The sequence below is a fragment of the Sparus aurata genome, chromosome 18 (genome assembly GCF_900880675.1).
Source record: "Sparus aurata chromosome 18, fSpaAur1.1, whole genome shotgun sequence".
NCBI lineage: Eukaryota > Metazoa > Chordata > Actinopteri > Spariformes > Sparidae > Sparus > Sparus aurata.
In genome coordinates, this window is record NC_044204.1 from 8655668 (window position 1) to 8674712 (window position 19045).

Consider the following 19045-nt stretch of genomic DNA (forward strand, 5'->3'; position numbering starts at 1 on the left):
ATTGATTGAGGAGAAGATGGCTGCAGCAGCAGACAAGTTGGACTCTACATTCGTGAGATGGACATATGCTCATTATTTTCAGTTCGTCAGAGACAAGGATGTGAAGAACATTATTGTTAAGTGCACTTTGTGTGCGAAACCTAAAGATCTCTCTACCTCGCGAAATAGCACAAGTACTTTAATGAAACATCAAGAGCGGTGAGCATGAGAGCAGAGAAAACAGGCTCAGCAGCTTTCATCCCCATTAAAGAACTGGGCCAAGTAGCAGGATGTGCTTTCTTCTGCATTCATTTTTGAAAAATAAAAGAGGCAACATTATATCTTCCTATATATCAGAAAAAAATCAATGTGTGTATTTCAGAAACTTTCAATAAAATGTAGATGCATTATAGGAATATGTACTGTTCCTGATACATAAAGGAAGGTGGGACATGTCCATGCATCATGCATGTTTAATCACATCTAGAGGACATAAGCTTTTAGAAAATGTATGGTGCAATCAGCTTTCCCTTATATTAATAGAGACCAAGGTGTTGACATACAAAACGTTTTGACACATATTGACTTCTCATGGGACTGCAAAAGGTAGTGCACCCCAAATGTTTCAATTTTAACACTGCAATACATGTTCAGCATGGCCAGCCATTTCAAAAACTGTTGTTTTCAGTGTTGGTGGTTATGAATTTTGGTGAAAGTAACTTAAAAGTAATGCAATAGTAGTATGATGTCTTACAATTCAAAGACAGTAATATTATAACGAATTACTTTGAAATGACAGTAACAAGTAACAAATAATGCATTACATGTTTAGAGTAACTTGCCTAACACTGTTAATCAACACACACATCTCAGACAGATTTTTTTAAGCCTGGGTGTGAAATACATGCTGTTTGCTATGAAGAGGTTGAACGCAAACATAAGTTAATGAGATATAAACACAGCAGATCTGACAGAGCTAATGTCAATGTTTGATTAGACTACATTCAGTATGTTTCACTTCCAATGTGTCAACATGTATGTTGATGTTTTAGAATTAATTCAGGCCTTCATTGTCGTATAGTGTAACACTATGAAACAGTAACGTCAGCCACATGTAGGAACTTGTTGGACTGCTAATATTAGCTTTTGTCTAATGGTTATTGCGACCTAGAAAACATTTCAGCATTCAAGCTTCCCATCCTGATGTGCAGCGCTTCTCTGGATTCAGAGGCTTGTAATTCCCAACTAAATCAATTTATTAGTACACTTTCTGTTTGAATGTGTAGAAGAGACAGTTCTGAATATTGAATTTGTGAATCTTATCAAAATAGATTTCCATTAAAGTGAAACTCTCGCCAAAAAGCAACCGAGGCTTTATTTGTGATTGAATATGAGTCAAACCTTCGTGTAAAAGCATAATTATGACGAAAGAGGCACTTTTAAGATTTACCGTTGTTTGGTTTTCGGGCACGTTGATTTTGAACGTGAGTAACGGGGACAGAGATACGATGGCATCCACATCGCTATTTTCAGAACACTAAGAAGGCTCGACACAACGTGTAACTTTGCTCCAGAGATGCAGCAGCTAACGTGAGTAGTTCAAAAACCGTCTTTTTCATAAACTCTGTGTACACAAACAATGTTCTCAGTGCTCAAGTGTAGAGACCCTGGTGATACTATGAGCAAAGTTTCATGTTGTGTCGAGCCTTCTTAGTGTTTTAAAAATAGAGATTTTGATGCTGGCGTAAAAGTGCCCCTAGCACTCCTGTTCAAAATTAACGTTCACGAAAACCCAACTACAGTAAATCTTAAAAGCGCGTCGTAATTATGCTTTTACACGAAGGTTTGACTCATATTCAATCGCAAATAAAGCCTTGGTTGCTTTTTGGCGAGAATTTCACTTTAATAAATGACATTGTTTTATTTTGCCCTTCCCCTATTCGGAAGAAAGAATCTCTTCTCCCTGGATAAAACTTATCATAACTTTCCACTCATAATAACCAGGTTTAAGATGTTGAAAGTACTGCAATATACACATCTCAACCTTCTAGAGGAGATGTGCTTGGCATTTATGAGCATCAAAATTGTCGAGGGAGACACATGGAAAAACAACCGAACATTTCTTAGTGCAATTGAGTATGGTTCTCTGTTTTGCTCATATAACCACATTGCCCTTCAGAGGTTATTGTGGTTCCATACCCCCAACAAACACTCAAGAATTAATACATTTCTTTCAGGCAGGGCTAGACAATCTTAACTGAAAAGGAATTTTACTTGAAACCCCTTTATTTTTAAATACATAAAAAAGTAAAATGTTATTTCACCAAATTTCATGATTTCCGCCTATTGTATCACTGTTTTTATGGTTTACAGCACACAAATTAAATCAACTAAACATAACTTTTGTCGATACATATGCAATAGATACCTGACTACTCACATACGAAATTTGAGCAGGATCTGAGCTTCCCTTGAAAAGTAAGACAGCATTACATGGCCTTTGCACCCTCTGGGGAGATCTCAATCTGCTCTTTTTGAGTTTATGAAATGCATCATTTTATTCATGGATTTGGTCCTTTTTGCCCCAAAATATAAGTTCACAACAATCCATTTCATGAACGGGAGACCCTGAAGATTTAAAAAAACATTGTGGTGTTTTGTTTTACCTCGGGTAGGGGTACCTCAACATCTGAGGGCCCTTCCTGCTAGTCTATAAGGGAAATGAGCGGCGGTAGTCTAGAAAACTGGCAATTTTTGTTTGTTTGTTTGTTTGTTTTGGTGCTCGTGCGCCCTCACATTGATTGCACCCTGGGCGGTCACCCACATTGCCCATAGCAAAAACCGGCCCTGAGCCTAGTTCTGTGTGCCCTGAACACATCCAAAAACACAAACTAGAGTTCTCAACGGGCCTGAAATTACAACCCGACCAGGAGCAGCCCGACATACTGGCATTGGGTCTGCTGCTGGATCTCGTTTCTTCACTGGCCTGGCGGACTGTAGCCGCGCTGACCTTCACCCCTCCACCACTAAAAGTCTGTTAATATGGAGCATCAGGCTGCATCCTGTATTAACCATTTTTTCTTTCTTGCCCTTAATTTTCTGCTCCACCCATCTCTTTTACGGCTTATTTCTTTTTAACATGTTTATCCCACTCCTCTTTCTTATTGTTCTTTTATTAAACAGGAACATAACAGTTTAATAGAGTGGCGAAGTCACACCCTTTCCGGTGGATCGTAAAATTTACATGGGTTTCAATGGACAGAAAGTAATTATTTTCTGGTCCCAGGCGTTATATGCCTTGGATTACACAAATGTTGTTTGTGGATTTGAATGATATGTTTTCACGTCAAGAGTTTGACAGTTTATTGTGCAACTGTTCAGTTAAAGCCTGTAGAGCAAAAACGATAAGAAAAACTACATGTTGCGTATGTGACGTCACGTCATCAACCTTTCCCTCCACTGTCAACTGTCAAGTGGTGAAGTCAGGTATTGCAAGATGCTGGTGTGTTTTGCTCCAGAATTTACTCATTCGAGCAGGAATGGCTGCTCCTTCTTTCGGTTCCCTTCAGATCCAAAGACTAGGAATCGTTGGCTCAAATTGATCAGGTAAGAGATTTGTATGCGCGAATTGATCAAAGGTAGCTTAGCTGCTACCCAGCTAGCAGCTAACAATTGGCGTAAGCTAACATTAACTTTTACATTAAGGTTAACCTTAGCCTTGATTTTAATACTTTCAGTACATCCACATCCTTATTACCTTACACAGTTGAGTGAAAAAGAGTGAACCTTATGGAATTGTGTGGATTTCTGCATGGTATGATGGTGCAGATGTTTTATGAATAATTGCCCCTATAATTTGACATGTTATTAGCCCAAGAGAAAATTGTCCCGCTTAACCCTTTGATGCGCAACATATGTGCACCCCTTCTGATGCACAACATGGGTCAAAAATGACCCGCATTCATTTCCAAGGTTATTTCATGCTGGCTTTGTTTTTCTTTCTTCTATCTTTTGAGATGAATTCCTTTTATGATTTAATATTCCAAGTATTCTTTAAATATCATGTTTTTGATTACCACTAATCATTTTTTCCATTTTTCCTTTCATACTTTATTCACAAAAATAGTTTTTATATTACTACATCAAATTTACACACATGGGTCAAAAATGACCCATTCATCCAAGTGTGATTTATTATTAAAAGACTTAATACTATAATATTGATAATAATTTGTTTCAAGTATTTACTTTATCAGTGAGTGGGGCCAAACACTTATTTACTTACTTACTGTACATAATATTTGCAACATTGTCATTTTGTAACACATACACATACTGTCAGGTTTTGGGGGTGGTGAAGTGGGTGGACCCAAATGCAGAGACCATAGGCTGAGAAAGTGTGAACAAAGCATCTGTTATACAAACAAAAAAAGAGTACAGGAAAAATCCAAAAGGGGGGGGGGGGGGGGAGGGGGCAGGTGTGAGGGGGAGTGAGGAGAACACAGATTGGTGGGTAGGACACTAGGAGGCAGGGATCAACAAACGATACAACAAGACACAGGTGTGGCACAAAAGGACAGGTGTGAGCAAAGACAAAGACAGGAAGTAAACATGAAACTGAACACAAGAGAACTACTACAAAATTGTGGTGAACTGGTGAAATGTGACCTAACAAAATAAAATAGAACTTAACACATAACTAGAACGAGAATTGCCACCTGGGCCTGGGCAGCTCCTCAGGATATTATGGCTTCTTGTTCTGCCATGAGTGGGGGCATTCTCATTCTAGTAAGACCCATTTTTACTCAGTCTACTGGACTGAGTCTGAGTTTCCTCCTCTGAGGACTTATCAGACGAGTCATTTTCATCATGCAGGAGAGCTGGATCCCCAGACACACCCACAACTCCAGCGTGACCCTGTGGCAAATATTCTGGGTCATCATCATCAGAATTTTCCGACTCAGATTCAGAATAAACTGCCTCTACATCATGATTTCAGTTGTTCTGTCATTAGTTTCAGTCAGAAGTCTTTGCTTGTCAATTTGAGGTTTTCAGAGCGATTGAAGCCTGTTTCTGCCACTTACAGTGCAGTAAGCTGTATTTGAATGAGAACTGCTTTTTCAAGCGATTTCGACTCAAAGTGTCTGAAATTCATCTAGTTAGCTGGACTAACTACAATAGTACCTAACTATGGTAGAATTAGCTAAATAAAATAGAATATGTCAACAGCTCACTAACTAGCTCATAGTAATAACTTTTAACTTTCTGTCAAGTAATGTACACACTCTCAAGGTAAACATGTTATGTACAGTTATCTGTCAGAGTTGTCATCAAATCTTTTCAAAGGTAATGTTAGACCAATTGAAAAATATTGAAAATACTTACACAGGGAGCAAATGTCACAAGCACACTTGACACCAAATGATATAGCAAATTTATGTGGGTCGTTTCTGACCCATGTGTGTGAAGTTGATGTAGAAATACAAAAGCTGTGCTTGTTCATAAAGTAAGAAAGAAAAATGAAAAATTATGATTTGTGCGAAACAAAAACAAGATATTTACTGCATACTTGGAATAATAAATGATAAAATATTTATTTTTTCAAAGACATATCATAGAAACACTCAGCAATAGATGAAATAGCATAGAAAATGAATATGGGTCATTTTTTACCCATGTTGTGCATTAGAGGGGTATTGATACAAAAGGGGTTTTTATTCAAAAAGTAAGAAAGGAAAAAATAAAATAAAGATGTATGATGATCAAAAACAAGCTAATTGAGGAATACCTTGAATACTGAATAATGAAAGTAATTCATTGCAAAGATATAGAAAATAAAAACTCAGCCGGGTCACTTTTGACCCATGTTGTGCATCAAAGGGTTCTGTCTCATTGAAAACCCTCAAGCCAGTGCTCCTGGTGACAATCAGATATCAACAGGTGAAATTTTAATGACCAATCAGTGCAGAAAACCACATAATTCCAAAGGGTGCACATACTTTGACAGCCATATGTTTCATCTGACTGTGTAAGAGTAATTTGGCTTCAGAGTAGTGATGAAGGTAGTGAGAAAGGGTACTGAGCAACATGTATTGATAACGCGTATTTCTTTCCTTTTTAATCCACTCTGCTAATCTTATATAATCTTGTAAATAAAATAAACAAAATCAAAATCAAAGTCAGCCAGATCAGGGAAAGTCGAAAGGGACCAGCAGCCAGCCTTACATGAAATTCCTCAGGATTGTTTGTTACTTTGAGGGGTGAGTTAGGCCAATAACATACACATAGTTTTTTTAAGAATGAATTAATAAAAGGCATATACTCTTTTCTTTATCGGACATTAAATAAATCATCTTCATCTTTGTTCCCTTTCTCTCTTTTTTCAGGAACAGAAAAAGCCCCAAACCAGGAAAGAAGAATTTTCAGGTCAAGTGTTTTATTAATTCAACTGCATCACTAGCCCCATTCACACTGCCATGTGGATGTTGTAAGTGTCTTTGGCCATTTATATGAGGAAAACAATACCGCAGATACACATGGAGAAGCGTCTGTCCTCGGACTGTACCTCACACTTCTTCCGATAAACAGCGTCTGTCACCGGCCAAAAAGCTTTAACTCACCGAATGTTTGTGATGAAAATAAATCACCGCGACCGTCAGCCCTCCAGACCAAGACTTCAGTGAACTTTCCCCCAGAAAACATTCTCGGTCCCGCGAGTGAGGGAGTCAGACAGCTTCCAGTTTACTGATCGGGATTATGTAATTATGTAATTTAGCGCGAAAAATGTAACTTCGTCACTTTCCAGGATGTTTGGTGGGTCAGGATTTTAATTGCTACACATTATAACAGCATCCATATGATAATAAACTCTTCGCGGATTTTGATTGACGGGGGACACCTGGGAAACACCTAAAAGAAAACACCGACGTCATCATCATGACGCGTACCGTCACGCATCTTGAGGAGCCGCAGTGCCGGCTTTCTGTGTGAATTACACAGCGGTTCATCTTTAAGGCTAAAGTGGCATAAAACGTCTTCTCTGTGTGAAACGGGCTACAGTTAGTAGTGTCAGCATACACCGCAGTATTTAAAACTTAACGGTGACCAACTGTGCACTTAACAACCACGAACATGTGAATCATGTTACATGCAATATGAGGGATGGGGAATGGTGCCTTTTGCATTAGTTGTGTATCTTTTCAATATGGCATTATTAGTTGACTGTAGTTGTGTTTCTTTGAGTCAAAAAAAAATGTTTGTGTTTGAAAACAACTAGACCCAGCCTTTAACAGAATACAAGCTTACTTTATTCCCAGTCATTTACCTGCATTAGTATTTATTACTGAATTTAATTTGATATTTTATCATCACACACACGCAATTGTGAAACTCCTACTGATGTTTAAATGGCTAAATTATGATATTAAGCCTAATTGCTTTAGATTGAATTACAGTGTAGGACAAACGAATGGAAAAACAAAGTGTCTTGTTAATGTCGCACATGATATGTCCATCTTATGAGATGTTTGCTGACGTCTAAAGAAGAGCGAGAAAGCAATGCTCAGAGCCATCTTCAGGCACAACTTGAAGTGACCATGCTGAAGCTCACGTTGAGGGTCATGTATTCACTCTCCTGGCTCGATTCTAAAGGGAAAAGCAAAACAAAACACACATATGCAAGAGTATACACAATTACTATACACAAACCAACATGGGGCGCTGTTTAGCTCAGTTGGTAGAGCACGCGTCCCATGTGCCAAGGCTCTGCAGCAGTCCCGAATTCGACATATCTTCAGTTGTTCTATCAATAAAGCCATAAAAGGCCAAAAAAAAAAAAAAACATGGAGGAGAAGCTAATTGTAGCTGTCTTTGGGCACCTGGTGCTCTACGACACCGCAACTCACCTCAGACAGATGGACAGGCGCTCTGCAGCTGAGATGGAGCGCCTGTAGTTGGTGTCCAGGCGGGAGATCCTGGCACCGACCCGAGCTAACAGGTCCTCGAACTGGGCTCTGGTCAGCCTGAGGTACCGCTGGGACCGGTCGTCATCCAGACGAGCTCCTGAAGGCGACAGTGAAATTACCCCAGCTCCGTGTGTCTCCGGAGAACTTCATGAACCCAGACACGACGGCGGGTGGTTTTCCAGCGTTTCTGGGACTGGGAGCAACGGTGGTGATGTCAGCCATGATCAACGTGGAAAGAGAGCGGGTTGAGAAATACCGGTTCAATAATGAACGGGCAAGGGCGTCGTCTTTTTTTCCCCTGAGCGTCAAGCTCGAATGGCGTGAATGACGCAAATAGTCCAAACTGATCAAGTGGCGCAATACAAGCGTCTCAAGCGATTGTATTCACGTCTGGTCTGCGTTTGGTCTGAACGCAGCTTTATGGCTGCATCACATATCAGAACCCCTCATGACTGAAAGGCACTCCCTTGGGGAGGACTGTTGTGTGCATCTACTTGTCATCTCGCAATGTGTGTCGTGTCAATTGTAACATAAAACAGATATTTAATTTTTTTTTTGCGATCATCTCTGTAATTTTGTTGCCTAAACATAAAAAAGCAGTTTTTGTTGCCTAAACCTAACTTAATAGCTTTTCTGCTTAAACCAAATTCAGTAAATTTGTTGCCTAAACCTAACCAAACAGTGACTGAGAAAGCCACATGTGTTACAATAACCTCTTTTCACAGTGTTCCGTTTCCAGGACAGTGTCTCCGATCAATAGGACAATCAGGTGCTGTCATGTCTTCACACTTTGTATACTCAAGTTTTTCACAACAATCTGTAGCTCTAACTCTTCTTGACTGTTTTGCTACTCCCTATGGCCAACAGTTTGAAGAATAAATTGATTGGTTAACCTATTTTTTGTAGATTTGCTGTTTTTGATACACATTTTTTGCTTTGATGTATGACCTCGTATTCACAAGAGGTGACGTATCTAATGTTTATGATGGAGACAGCAACATGTCTTGATTAATTTAATACATCAGTTGGAAGAATTGTAGAAAAACAATCAGAATGTCAGATCTCACCTGCTATATTGAGATTTCCGGTATTGCGACAGAAAATAATGATACTGCTGAAGAAAAACAAAAAAAAATACAAAGAATTATGTGTCTGCCATTGAAGACACACACATATTACTCTTGAGTATAAATATAAATTATTTGAACGGTTTCAAGTGAACAACCAAGGTTTGCCCTGATTAAAAATGTAAACTAATTACGAGATGAATGCACTTGTGAAGATTATGCTTTATCTTCGTGACATTCAAATGTGGATATAAATAAAGCTTTTTTCCATCTCCCGGCAAGGAAGGCCTCCACTTCCTTCTCTTATATAAGAGTGGGTGTTGACTCTTTATGCTTGACCATGAATGGGCCTTTTTTTTTACCAGTCAGTCTGTGGCATTGATTTAACACATGCCCGAGGCTGGAATAGTCACTAAAGCGGAATCGATTATGTATAGGGATGTCCCGATCCGATCTATAGGATCGGGATTGGAGCCGATCTGGGCATTTTTCCGCTGATCGGAATCAGCAATTTTGAACGTGGACCCAGGCCCGATTCTTTATTTATCTATTTTTTTTTAAATGTCTGAGCACAATTTGTGGCAGAACTCAGACGCGCGTGTAACGTTACTCTGGCAAACCTGTGGATAAAATGTCTGCAGTCCCGGCCCCCTTTGCTTTTCTGGGTGCCCTTTGCTGTGTGTCACTCCCCCTCTCTCTCATCCTGTTTCCTGTCTATCTCAAGCTGTTCTATCAATAAAGCCAGTAAAAGGCCAAAATAAATATATTAGTATAGTATATAGTATATAGTATATTTGTGCTGAAAAAATATTGTGTTGTCTGAGAGGAAAAGCAACTAAGAGCATTTAAACCATCACAGGAAATTAAAACTGCACTGAAACAGAACCAATTGGAACTCTTATAGTGGATATAGCCCACCTTCGACTCCACCAGTATTTTACAATAATTCAGTGGAGGGGAATAACATGTGCTGAATTTATTAAATACTCATTATGATTGGTATAAATAAAATGTGTTGTTTAAAAAAAAGTTTTAATTGAGAATCCCACTGATGTTGTAATCACACATATAGCTGCACCTTCCACGATAATGGCTGATAAAGCCATGGCTTCAATGCATTTGTGCCACAGGATAGCACGTGTAACATTACAACATAACTCTGCTCCAGCCTTTCCTGCCGTTGAATGTAAAAGCAAAAAGTACATGTAACAGGTGAGTCACAGGAAATGTAATTAGTTTAAGTGTAGCACTTACCATTAATGTTCACAATGAAGCAGGTGAGTAACAGGACATGCAATGTGTCCTTTAAGTGTACTTAAAGGACTTAAAGGACATGTGTCCTTTAAGTGTACTTAAAGGACACACTACCATTTACGTCACCACTTACATTTTTCAAAGGTGAAGGAAAAGCAAATAGAGAGCTGTAAAATGAAGAGCTGGAGATGACATTTTTAAACTTACTAGTGCAGTGCCCGTAAGAAAAATGTATTCCTATAGAAAAGTGGGAGGTTAAGCAGCTTTTTCATGGATGGCCAAATGAGGCTGTGTTTGAAGGTGGGACGTCAGGGATATTTAGGTTTGTTGTGAAATCCGATATTCCAGGGTATAATTGGCCGTTTTTGACTATTTTTGATTTTGCCATTATATTTCACCTTAAAAACTATTTACTTGGTGTCATTATTTTTAGCACAACCTCACATGTGTGACTGTACAGTTATTTTTTCATTTTGACATGCTGTATTAACACAATGGACCGAAAATCACAAAAAAAACCATAAAATCCAAGTAGAAAAAGTTTGATTTTTTTACTGTGAAAACCACAAATATGTTTAACAAACCATTTTTACTTGTAATGCAAATATAAATTGTTGTTTGCTAAATTTGTGCATACATTTTAAACATTTACGAAGTTATATGTAGCTATTTACATTTAAATGCAGGCAATGCTCAGGTCTGCCTGAGCTCCTTCCAGCTGAATGAAGAGCTGGACTGCCTGCTCCACATTCAGCATCTTCTCATTGTTATGACTCATTAAACAAAAAAACGACTCCACTACACACTACACACACTACACCAAACACTACAACATAACACACTAACTACACACTCCAAACACGCTAAATGTCACAAATCTCTCAACTCTCAAAATCGCTGTCTATACACCGACCGTTGTTCGGCCTGTCAATCATCCGCCTAGGTCCCTCCCACAACTTCCCGTTCCTCAACAACCAAACTTGCTGCTTGGACACTTTCGTGACAAAAGCCCGTTTTTTATGTTTCTTTCTGCACCAGACACAAAGCAAACGTGACGGCAATGTTCGTGAAAAAGCGTGGCGGACATTATTTACCCTAGGTCCGGTTTTGGACGTGCCGATGCGTCCGGTGCGTGGCCTCGGGGCCACTTTATTGTCCGCGCGTTTCCCGATCTCCTTAGACCCGAACAGACTCGGTCTGGACTCGTTTAATCTCATTAATCCACAACAGTCAATTTAGATGCACAGAACAGAACGGGACCGAACCGCCGGCAAAATCCCGGTCCAGCTCGCGCCGCTGCAGGTATAAATCCGCTTGTTTCTTCAGGTATGTCGTGGGCTTGAGCTCTGCAGTGATTGGCTCTGGTGCGCACGTGGCCACGGTGTGCAGTGATTGGCTCTGGTGCGCACGTGACTGTGGTGGCTCCGGTGGACAATGCTCGGTGGAATTTGAAAAGCATTTATGAAATAATTTAGTCACGGTATCATTGCAGTCCAAGCAAATGCTTAGATGCACACCACTGAACCACGCAGCAGCCATGTTGAAAGTCTCAGGTCAGTCTGATCCTGATCCGCAGAGATATTTGACTAACAGAAACACACACACACACACACACACACACACACACACACACACACACACACACACAGACAGACAGAGATTCCGTGCTTTTATAGAAAGATGTTGAGACTCAGCCAATGCCGACTCAGTGACTTGACACTGCTCAACATGTTTTATACATGCAGATCTCTGCAATAAGTGGAAACAGACTTCAATGTGTACAATTGGTTCTACACATTGATGGTTCCCACTCCTTGTATCTGCAACCAATGTTTCCCATTACTCAACACTCTGATGAACAGTAAATTCGTCAAATTGCGTTATTTTAATTTATTAATGGAGAGATTGATTTCCTCCAACTGGATGGTCAGTGGGCAACATGGCAACATGCTGATTGGCTAGTCAGTTCAGGTGCAGAATCAAAATGTGTGCTTGTAACTCCTAAATTGTAGCTTTTGACTTTATGCACCTTAATGTTGAAAATGTTCCTGCACAAAATTCGAATTACACCTACACAAAATATATTTTTTACAGCTTGAAACTGCTTGAAATTCTATCTGTGAACAAAAAACGTTTTCATATGTGCACAAAATATATTCCTACTGCTGCAAAACATTAGTACACTTTCAATTTGTTTAGTTTTTTCACAACAGGCTGTGAAACTTTTCGTGAACATTATTTCACAAGCTCAAAATGTTAATGACCCTTACAGTTGCTTCCATTATAGAACAGCTGTGGAGATTATGAACAAACCGACTTCGACCCTGTACTCCTTGTACTACTTCCATCATACTCATTCACTGACTTTACCATGTAAGGGCATGGTGCAGCAGAGTTTTATGCCTGCACACTGTACAGAATGACATACATGTCGTTGTGAATCTGCTTCTTTATGCACATGGCATCGACACTTGAATGATGCCCTTAAGGTCTCAGTTTTACTTAAAAAACGATATACATTCTCACAGAAAACCAATATCTATGGTTCAAACTAGGACATATGATACAGTATGCAATGCTCACGCTGCAGAAATCCATGCACACTCATGCTGCTAATACCTATTGTCATCTGCATCAGTCAAATGTATCGATGTTTGGCGGCACGTGATGGCGCTCGCCATGCCTTGTTAGCCGAACTCATAAAGGCTTGAAGTGGGACATTGGCTGTAGGCGTCACAGCGTCACACCTCAGAGGAGCGCTAATGATGCCTCCAATTCACCGCCCTCCTCAGCAGCCCCGGTGCGTGATTGGCGGGGATATATGAGAGTGGAAGATCGAGCAGATGACTTTTATTTTTTTCTGATCTGGAAATAAAAGAGAGGAGGGAAGATGGAGAGAACGAGGTAATGGAGCATGAGGAGGGAAGTGGAATTCTGAGCAGGGCACAGGGGAGGGACCTGCAGACAGCAGATGACTTTTATTCAATTGAGGGCATGGCAAGTCAGAGAAGGAGCAGGAGGGGAAGGCAGAATGTGTGGAGGTGTGGAAGTCACATGAAGTCATAAACTGACTTTATATACTATAGAAAAGTAATATGGTGTAGCCAAGATGTGCACCTGCTTTTCAAGTCTAATGCATAAAAAAAAAAATTTGAATGAAAAATGTTTTTAATTATGTCGTGAGTCAAAAAAGGCTGCCTTAAAATATTTCAAGGTTATTTGTGCCACGAAACGTGTCCTTTTCATGTGTCTAGGGACAGGCGCTAGAAGAATCTAAGACATTATTGTTTCGTGTGAATTTGATTGTGAAATGTACCCTTTTGGAAATATTAGACCATGTCCCCTAGTGGTCTGGACGACTTACTACTTAATGTGACGTCGTGAGCTGGCCTGTCCTGTTATCTTTGAGACATACCTGTTTTTCTAGCCAGTTCCCACAGTACATTTCTTTGAAGTTCTAACCTACTTTTTGTATTACATACTGTTACACTATTTATATTGTGTACATACACCCATTGATTAACATATGAAAAAAAAAACAACGTTTTAAACTCAGTGGTGTAGATTTGTTGGTCCAGGTGTGCTGATTGGGCTATGCAATTTCACAACACTACTTAAGACAGCCTCCCCCATTATCGTTAAGATATTTAGGTCTAAGTACCGAAATGTTGTTGTCAATAAACCTCATTGCAAGTGAAGTAGACAGAGTGCAGGAGTCTGTTTCCTGTTTGTGTCAAGAAATATTTCAAATATAGTTTAAACATAACATGGTTAAGGAGCGATTGGTAAATTGACTTGCATTTCTATAGCGCTTGTCCAGTCAACTTACGAAACTTGTCACATTTACACACTGAAACAAAGGCTGCCATGAGGAGCAATCCTGGGCTCAGTGTCTTGCACTTTGAAATGCAGCTGGTGGAGCCGGGGATTTGAACCAGCAACCCTCCAAATTACCAGAATACCCGCCCTTACCTCCTGAGGTGAGAATCAATGAGAACCCAATATTTCAGTATTTCTGGCCACTTCCCCTTTCCTTCAAGGTAGGGATCAAAGTTCACGGTTCCCCTTCAGAAATGTAGCTTGAAGTTCAGGGCTTTACTGTGATTAATGAAGTTTTCCACAGACGTCGCAAGCTGATAAATGGAACACCAGCTCTTCTCCCGTCTCCAGCTCACAGCAAGAACGCGCTCTCCTGCCGCTACATGCGATCGAATGAAAAAAAGCCACCGTGTTGTACATGACAGCCATACATTAGGTCTTCATCACAATCTCACCCCGCTGGCACTGCACCTTCATACAGGTGTGTTTAAATATTTAAACCGTCTCACACACACACACACACACACACACGCACACACACACACACACACAGACATTAGAGCAGTCCGCGGCACACTGCAGCATCCAGAAATAATTATATACAGTCTTAACCAAAAAATGCACATCACTCGCAGGATCTTGACGAAGTGTTTCAGTGAACGTTTAATGGCACAATTTCACCACGCTGTATTGCTCCCCTATAGCATACAATATTCTCTAGAAGCTGTACATCTCCAAAGACACTTCATATGGAAAGCAAAATAACATGATTTTCTCCCTGTCGACAACTCGTACATCATTTCACACCCAGTCGCAAGTTCCTTTGTTTTTTTTGGTTTTTTTTGTCCTTTTTTTTTTTTTTTTTTTTAACAGACATATAGGTATTCTATTTTACATAAAGATGTGATTCTTTAAAATACAGCACTTTGAGAAAAAGGGTAATTTTTCCATTTTGCAGAGAGCATTGTTGATAAAATAATTGAGTGCAAAGGCACTTTCTGGAGTAGGTAAAGTAAGATTTTGCTGCTTGTTGGATTCTGAAAAGGGTTCTCAATTCTGGTTCAACACTCACCATTTATGTGTGTATGCTAAATATGTACATGAATGTCAATCTGTAGCGTTTCCTCTTCTAAAAAGAATAATTACGTAGTACTTTCTCACAGGGGAAGCATAAAATACAGTTTCATGTAAAGCACAAAGCCGTATTTGTACACAGTCCTGCCCATTATATACCTACCGTCGTCAAGAGTCTTTTGAAATTTCATTTTTCTGAAGAAATAATTTAGAACTTCCAGGAGCAAAAAATAGAACTGCATAATAATAATATACTTATTATACTCGTTTTTTTATACATCTGAAAAAGGAACAACAAAAAAGAGAAGAAAAGGAAGAGAGAAAAAAAGATCATCAAAGGCTTCAGTTTGCTTCCAGTAAATAATGTAGGACTGAACACAGATAAGATGGATATATAGAGAGGGTATTATTCATTATTAGGGGTCATTATCTTACAGTTGGCTCATCGCAGTCTGTTTCTCCAGAACCTCCAGGTAGTCTGGCTCTGTTTTTCGCTTCCCTGGGAGCAGAAGTGGGTGCTCATTGTTTTTGGAGGGTTGTTCCGCCCTGTAGTATTTCCTGGGGGTCCCGTACAGCACAGTTTGTTCAACCTGTCCTGGTTGGTGACAAACCGCTGGGCTGTAGCGGCCTTGTAGGGGGGCACGATACAAGGTCTCTTCAGTAAAGTGCAAAACTTTTAATGGGGGGGCCTGCTGCTGTGGGAAGTTCCTTGTTGGACCTCTCCCCTAAGTTTTGATACAACATCTCCGGAGGCTCCGGTGTGGCCAAGCCGCAGCACGCCGGAGATTTATCCATAAATGCTTCCGAACAAAAACTAAGACAACGAAACTGGCCAAACAGGTGAAAACAACAAAAAGGCAGGGAATCAGGACTGAAAGTGGGACCTCAGGGTGTAGCTCAGGAGTGTGCATTTTGGATTCGGTGGGGCTGACTGAGCTAAAAGAAGAAGAAGAAGAAGAGGAGGAAGAGGAGGAGGAGGAAGAGGAGGAGGGGGTAATAGGCTCCGTGGCAGGGCCCATTAATGTAGGGGCTTTTGTAGGGGTTGGATTTTGCTGCGGGGGCACTTCGCTGGGCTCGGGGCAGATGGCCTCATTGCGGAGCAAGCGCAGCAGGTGACCCGCGTGTTTAGAGGGAGAATTGCAGGTGATTTCGTTGTTCACCACGCTGGTACTGGACAGCTCCACCCAGTTCTTGAGCGCCATGATGTCACAGGTGCAGTCCCAGGGGTTCTCCTGCAGGTCGATCTGGATGAATGCTGAGAGCTGATCCAGGACCCCTCGGACCGGCAGGTAGGAGAAATGATTATTCCTTAAGCTGACTATTGTCAGCATTGTGCCACCGAAAACATTGTCGGGGAGCGATCTTAGCCGGTTGTTGTTGAGGAAAAGCAGCTGCAGGTTGTGTAAAGCGTTAAATGTTTGTGGTGAGATGTCTTTGATGATGTTGTATTCCAAATACAGGTACTGGAGCGACTGCAGGCCGGCGAAGAGAGACTGAGAAAGCGATTCAATGTAATTCCCATTCAGATAGAGCCGTCTGAGCTTTGTTAGGTTCTCAAACGCACCTTCCTGAATCACTGCTATCCTGTTATTTCCTAAATGAAGCAGCTCCAGTGAGCTGTACTCGGTCAGATCAGTCCTGTAAATCACTTGTAAGTAGTTACCGGTCAGGTGGAGTTTCTTTGGGTAGGAGGGCTTGGGGTTCAGCTCACTGATGTTGTGCAAGTTGCGCTCCTGGCAATTAATGTTCAAGCTGCTGTGTGGGTTTCGTGACGTGCACACGCACACGCTCGGACACAACATGGGCACAGGGGAGCGCGTCTGGGAGGCTTTCGGGGCCCGGGTGGGGGTGATCCTACCAGGGTGGTAGGTCGGGGACAGGGCCCCTTGAAAGTGACAGTCAGAGGGGGGGTGAACATGCTCACCAGCATTCCTGCACGGGCACAGATCCTGCTTTCTGAGCTGCGTGATGTTTTTGCCATGCAGCCTGAATGGCGTCTCGCACACTATGTCCCCCACGAAGACGGAAATGGTGTCCAACCAGGATTTGAGGGGAATCAGATCACATGTGCAATCCCACGGGTTCTTCTCCAGCTGGATCTCCATGATGCCGCCTATGTGGTGCAAGACCCCGGCAAACGGCAGCATCTTGAGCCGGTTGCCATGTAAATCCAAGTGGGTGAGGATCACAAAGAGGAAAATATTGGGAGGCAGAGAAAGGAGCAGGTTGTCACTCAGGATCAACACTTTGAGCTTATTCAGCTTAATGAGAGCACCCGGCTCGATGGCACTGATGTAATTATGGTCTGCCTGTAAATACTCCAAACTCTCCAGTCCTGAGAAGGTGTCCTTTTTTATCACCTCCAGGTTGTTGTTGTTCAAGGAGAGCTGCTTCAGGAAGCGCAGCCCGTTAAACGCGCCGTTCGGATCTCCTGTAAGCCGTTATTCCCGAGATAGAGTGAAGTGACATTGCCATAATTGACAAACTCATTGGCGCTGAGCCGTGACAGGAAGTTTCCATTTAGAAAAAGTTGCGAGATTTTATTGGGGGGCGCCTGGAACTTACTGACAGTGGTAAATCCTTTATTCTCGCAGTTGATGTTCAGAATGTTCTCCCGCTCCTCGCAGCTGCAGCGGCTCTTGCAGATTTGTGTGGTTTTGCGGCTCTGCGTTTCGGACGGTGTCAGGCTGGTGACCGAGAGGACGCTCAGAAACAGGACGCCGCTCAGCATTTTTACAGCCAAAAATGGTCGCTGAAATATAGATCCAGCATTTAACTTCACAGCCTGAGCCTTGAATGGAATGGAGAAAAAAAAAATCAGAGGCTAAATTCTCACAGAAGGGAGAGGAGAAAGGAAAGGAGGTAGAGGCGCTCTCTCGCTCTCTCCCTCTTCTCTCTCTCTCTCTCTCTCTCACACACACACTCTCCAATAGAGAGCGGGCGGGTAAAAGACAGAGATGTAGTCCTGGAGCTGAGGCATAACTACAGTCCGCGCTGTCGGTCCTCCTCCTCCTCCGCTCCGCACTGTGAGCTGCACTGAGTGTTTGCTGCTGCTGCCTCACTGCGTTTGTGTGTCTGTGTGAGAGAGAGAGGGACAGGAGACCACTGGCTGTTACGTCCCCGACAGAGTCAACACGAACAAACAGACACGCGTGCACACACACAGTCTTGAAGTAAAGAGTCCATCAAAATCCGGTCCTCATATCGAAGCCAAATTTATTCATAGAACACGTTTGTCCATAGAATCATTTTGGAATTTTACTTGGTTTCAACTCAAACGAGAACGCTTTTTTTTTGCAGTTTACTTGGAACATGCCATTTTCAATCACTTACAACCGGCAAAATGTGAATATGCGAACTGCTCCAAAACCGAAAATGAAAGTTAAAAATTGCGCTCGCAGCAGTGAGTGACCCAGCTGTCTGTGTATCGTTGGCATGGAGACAAGTCTGACCCAACCAAAACACATTAGTGAAGGAATAATAGTTCGGGGGCCACAAACAGGAGGCCGGCGGGCGGGATGCGGTCCACGGGCTGCCTATTGAGGACCGCTGCTATACAGCGTGGTGAAATTGCGCCAATAAACTTTCACTGAAACACTTTGTCAAGATCCCGCATGTGACGTACAATTTTTTTGTTCAGACTGTGTTTAATTATTTGCGGATGCTGCGGTGTGCCGCAGACTGCTCTAATGTGTGTGTGTGTGTGTGTGTGCACGGTGGGAGCCGGAGAAAATGGAAACAGCTCCCTCTTCTCTCTCTCTCTCTCTCTGCTGAGATGCGACGGCTCGCCTGACAATTAACGAGTTGGATTTTTTCCGACTCCTTTTTAGGCTTGACTGATGGCCTCCCCGCTCCTCAGACCTGACACAGGTCCTGCTCCTCCCTTTC

General features: G+C 41.6%; 1 pseudogene; it reads right to left on the reverse strand.

The window, feature by feature from the left end:
* Nucleotides 1–15378: 15378 nt before the first annotated feature.
* Nucleotides 15379–18194, reverse strand: LOC115568446 (SLIT and NTRK-like protein 2; annotated as a pseudogene).
* Nucleotides 18195–19045: the final 851 nt, after the last annotated feature.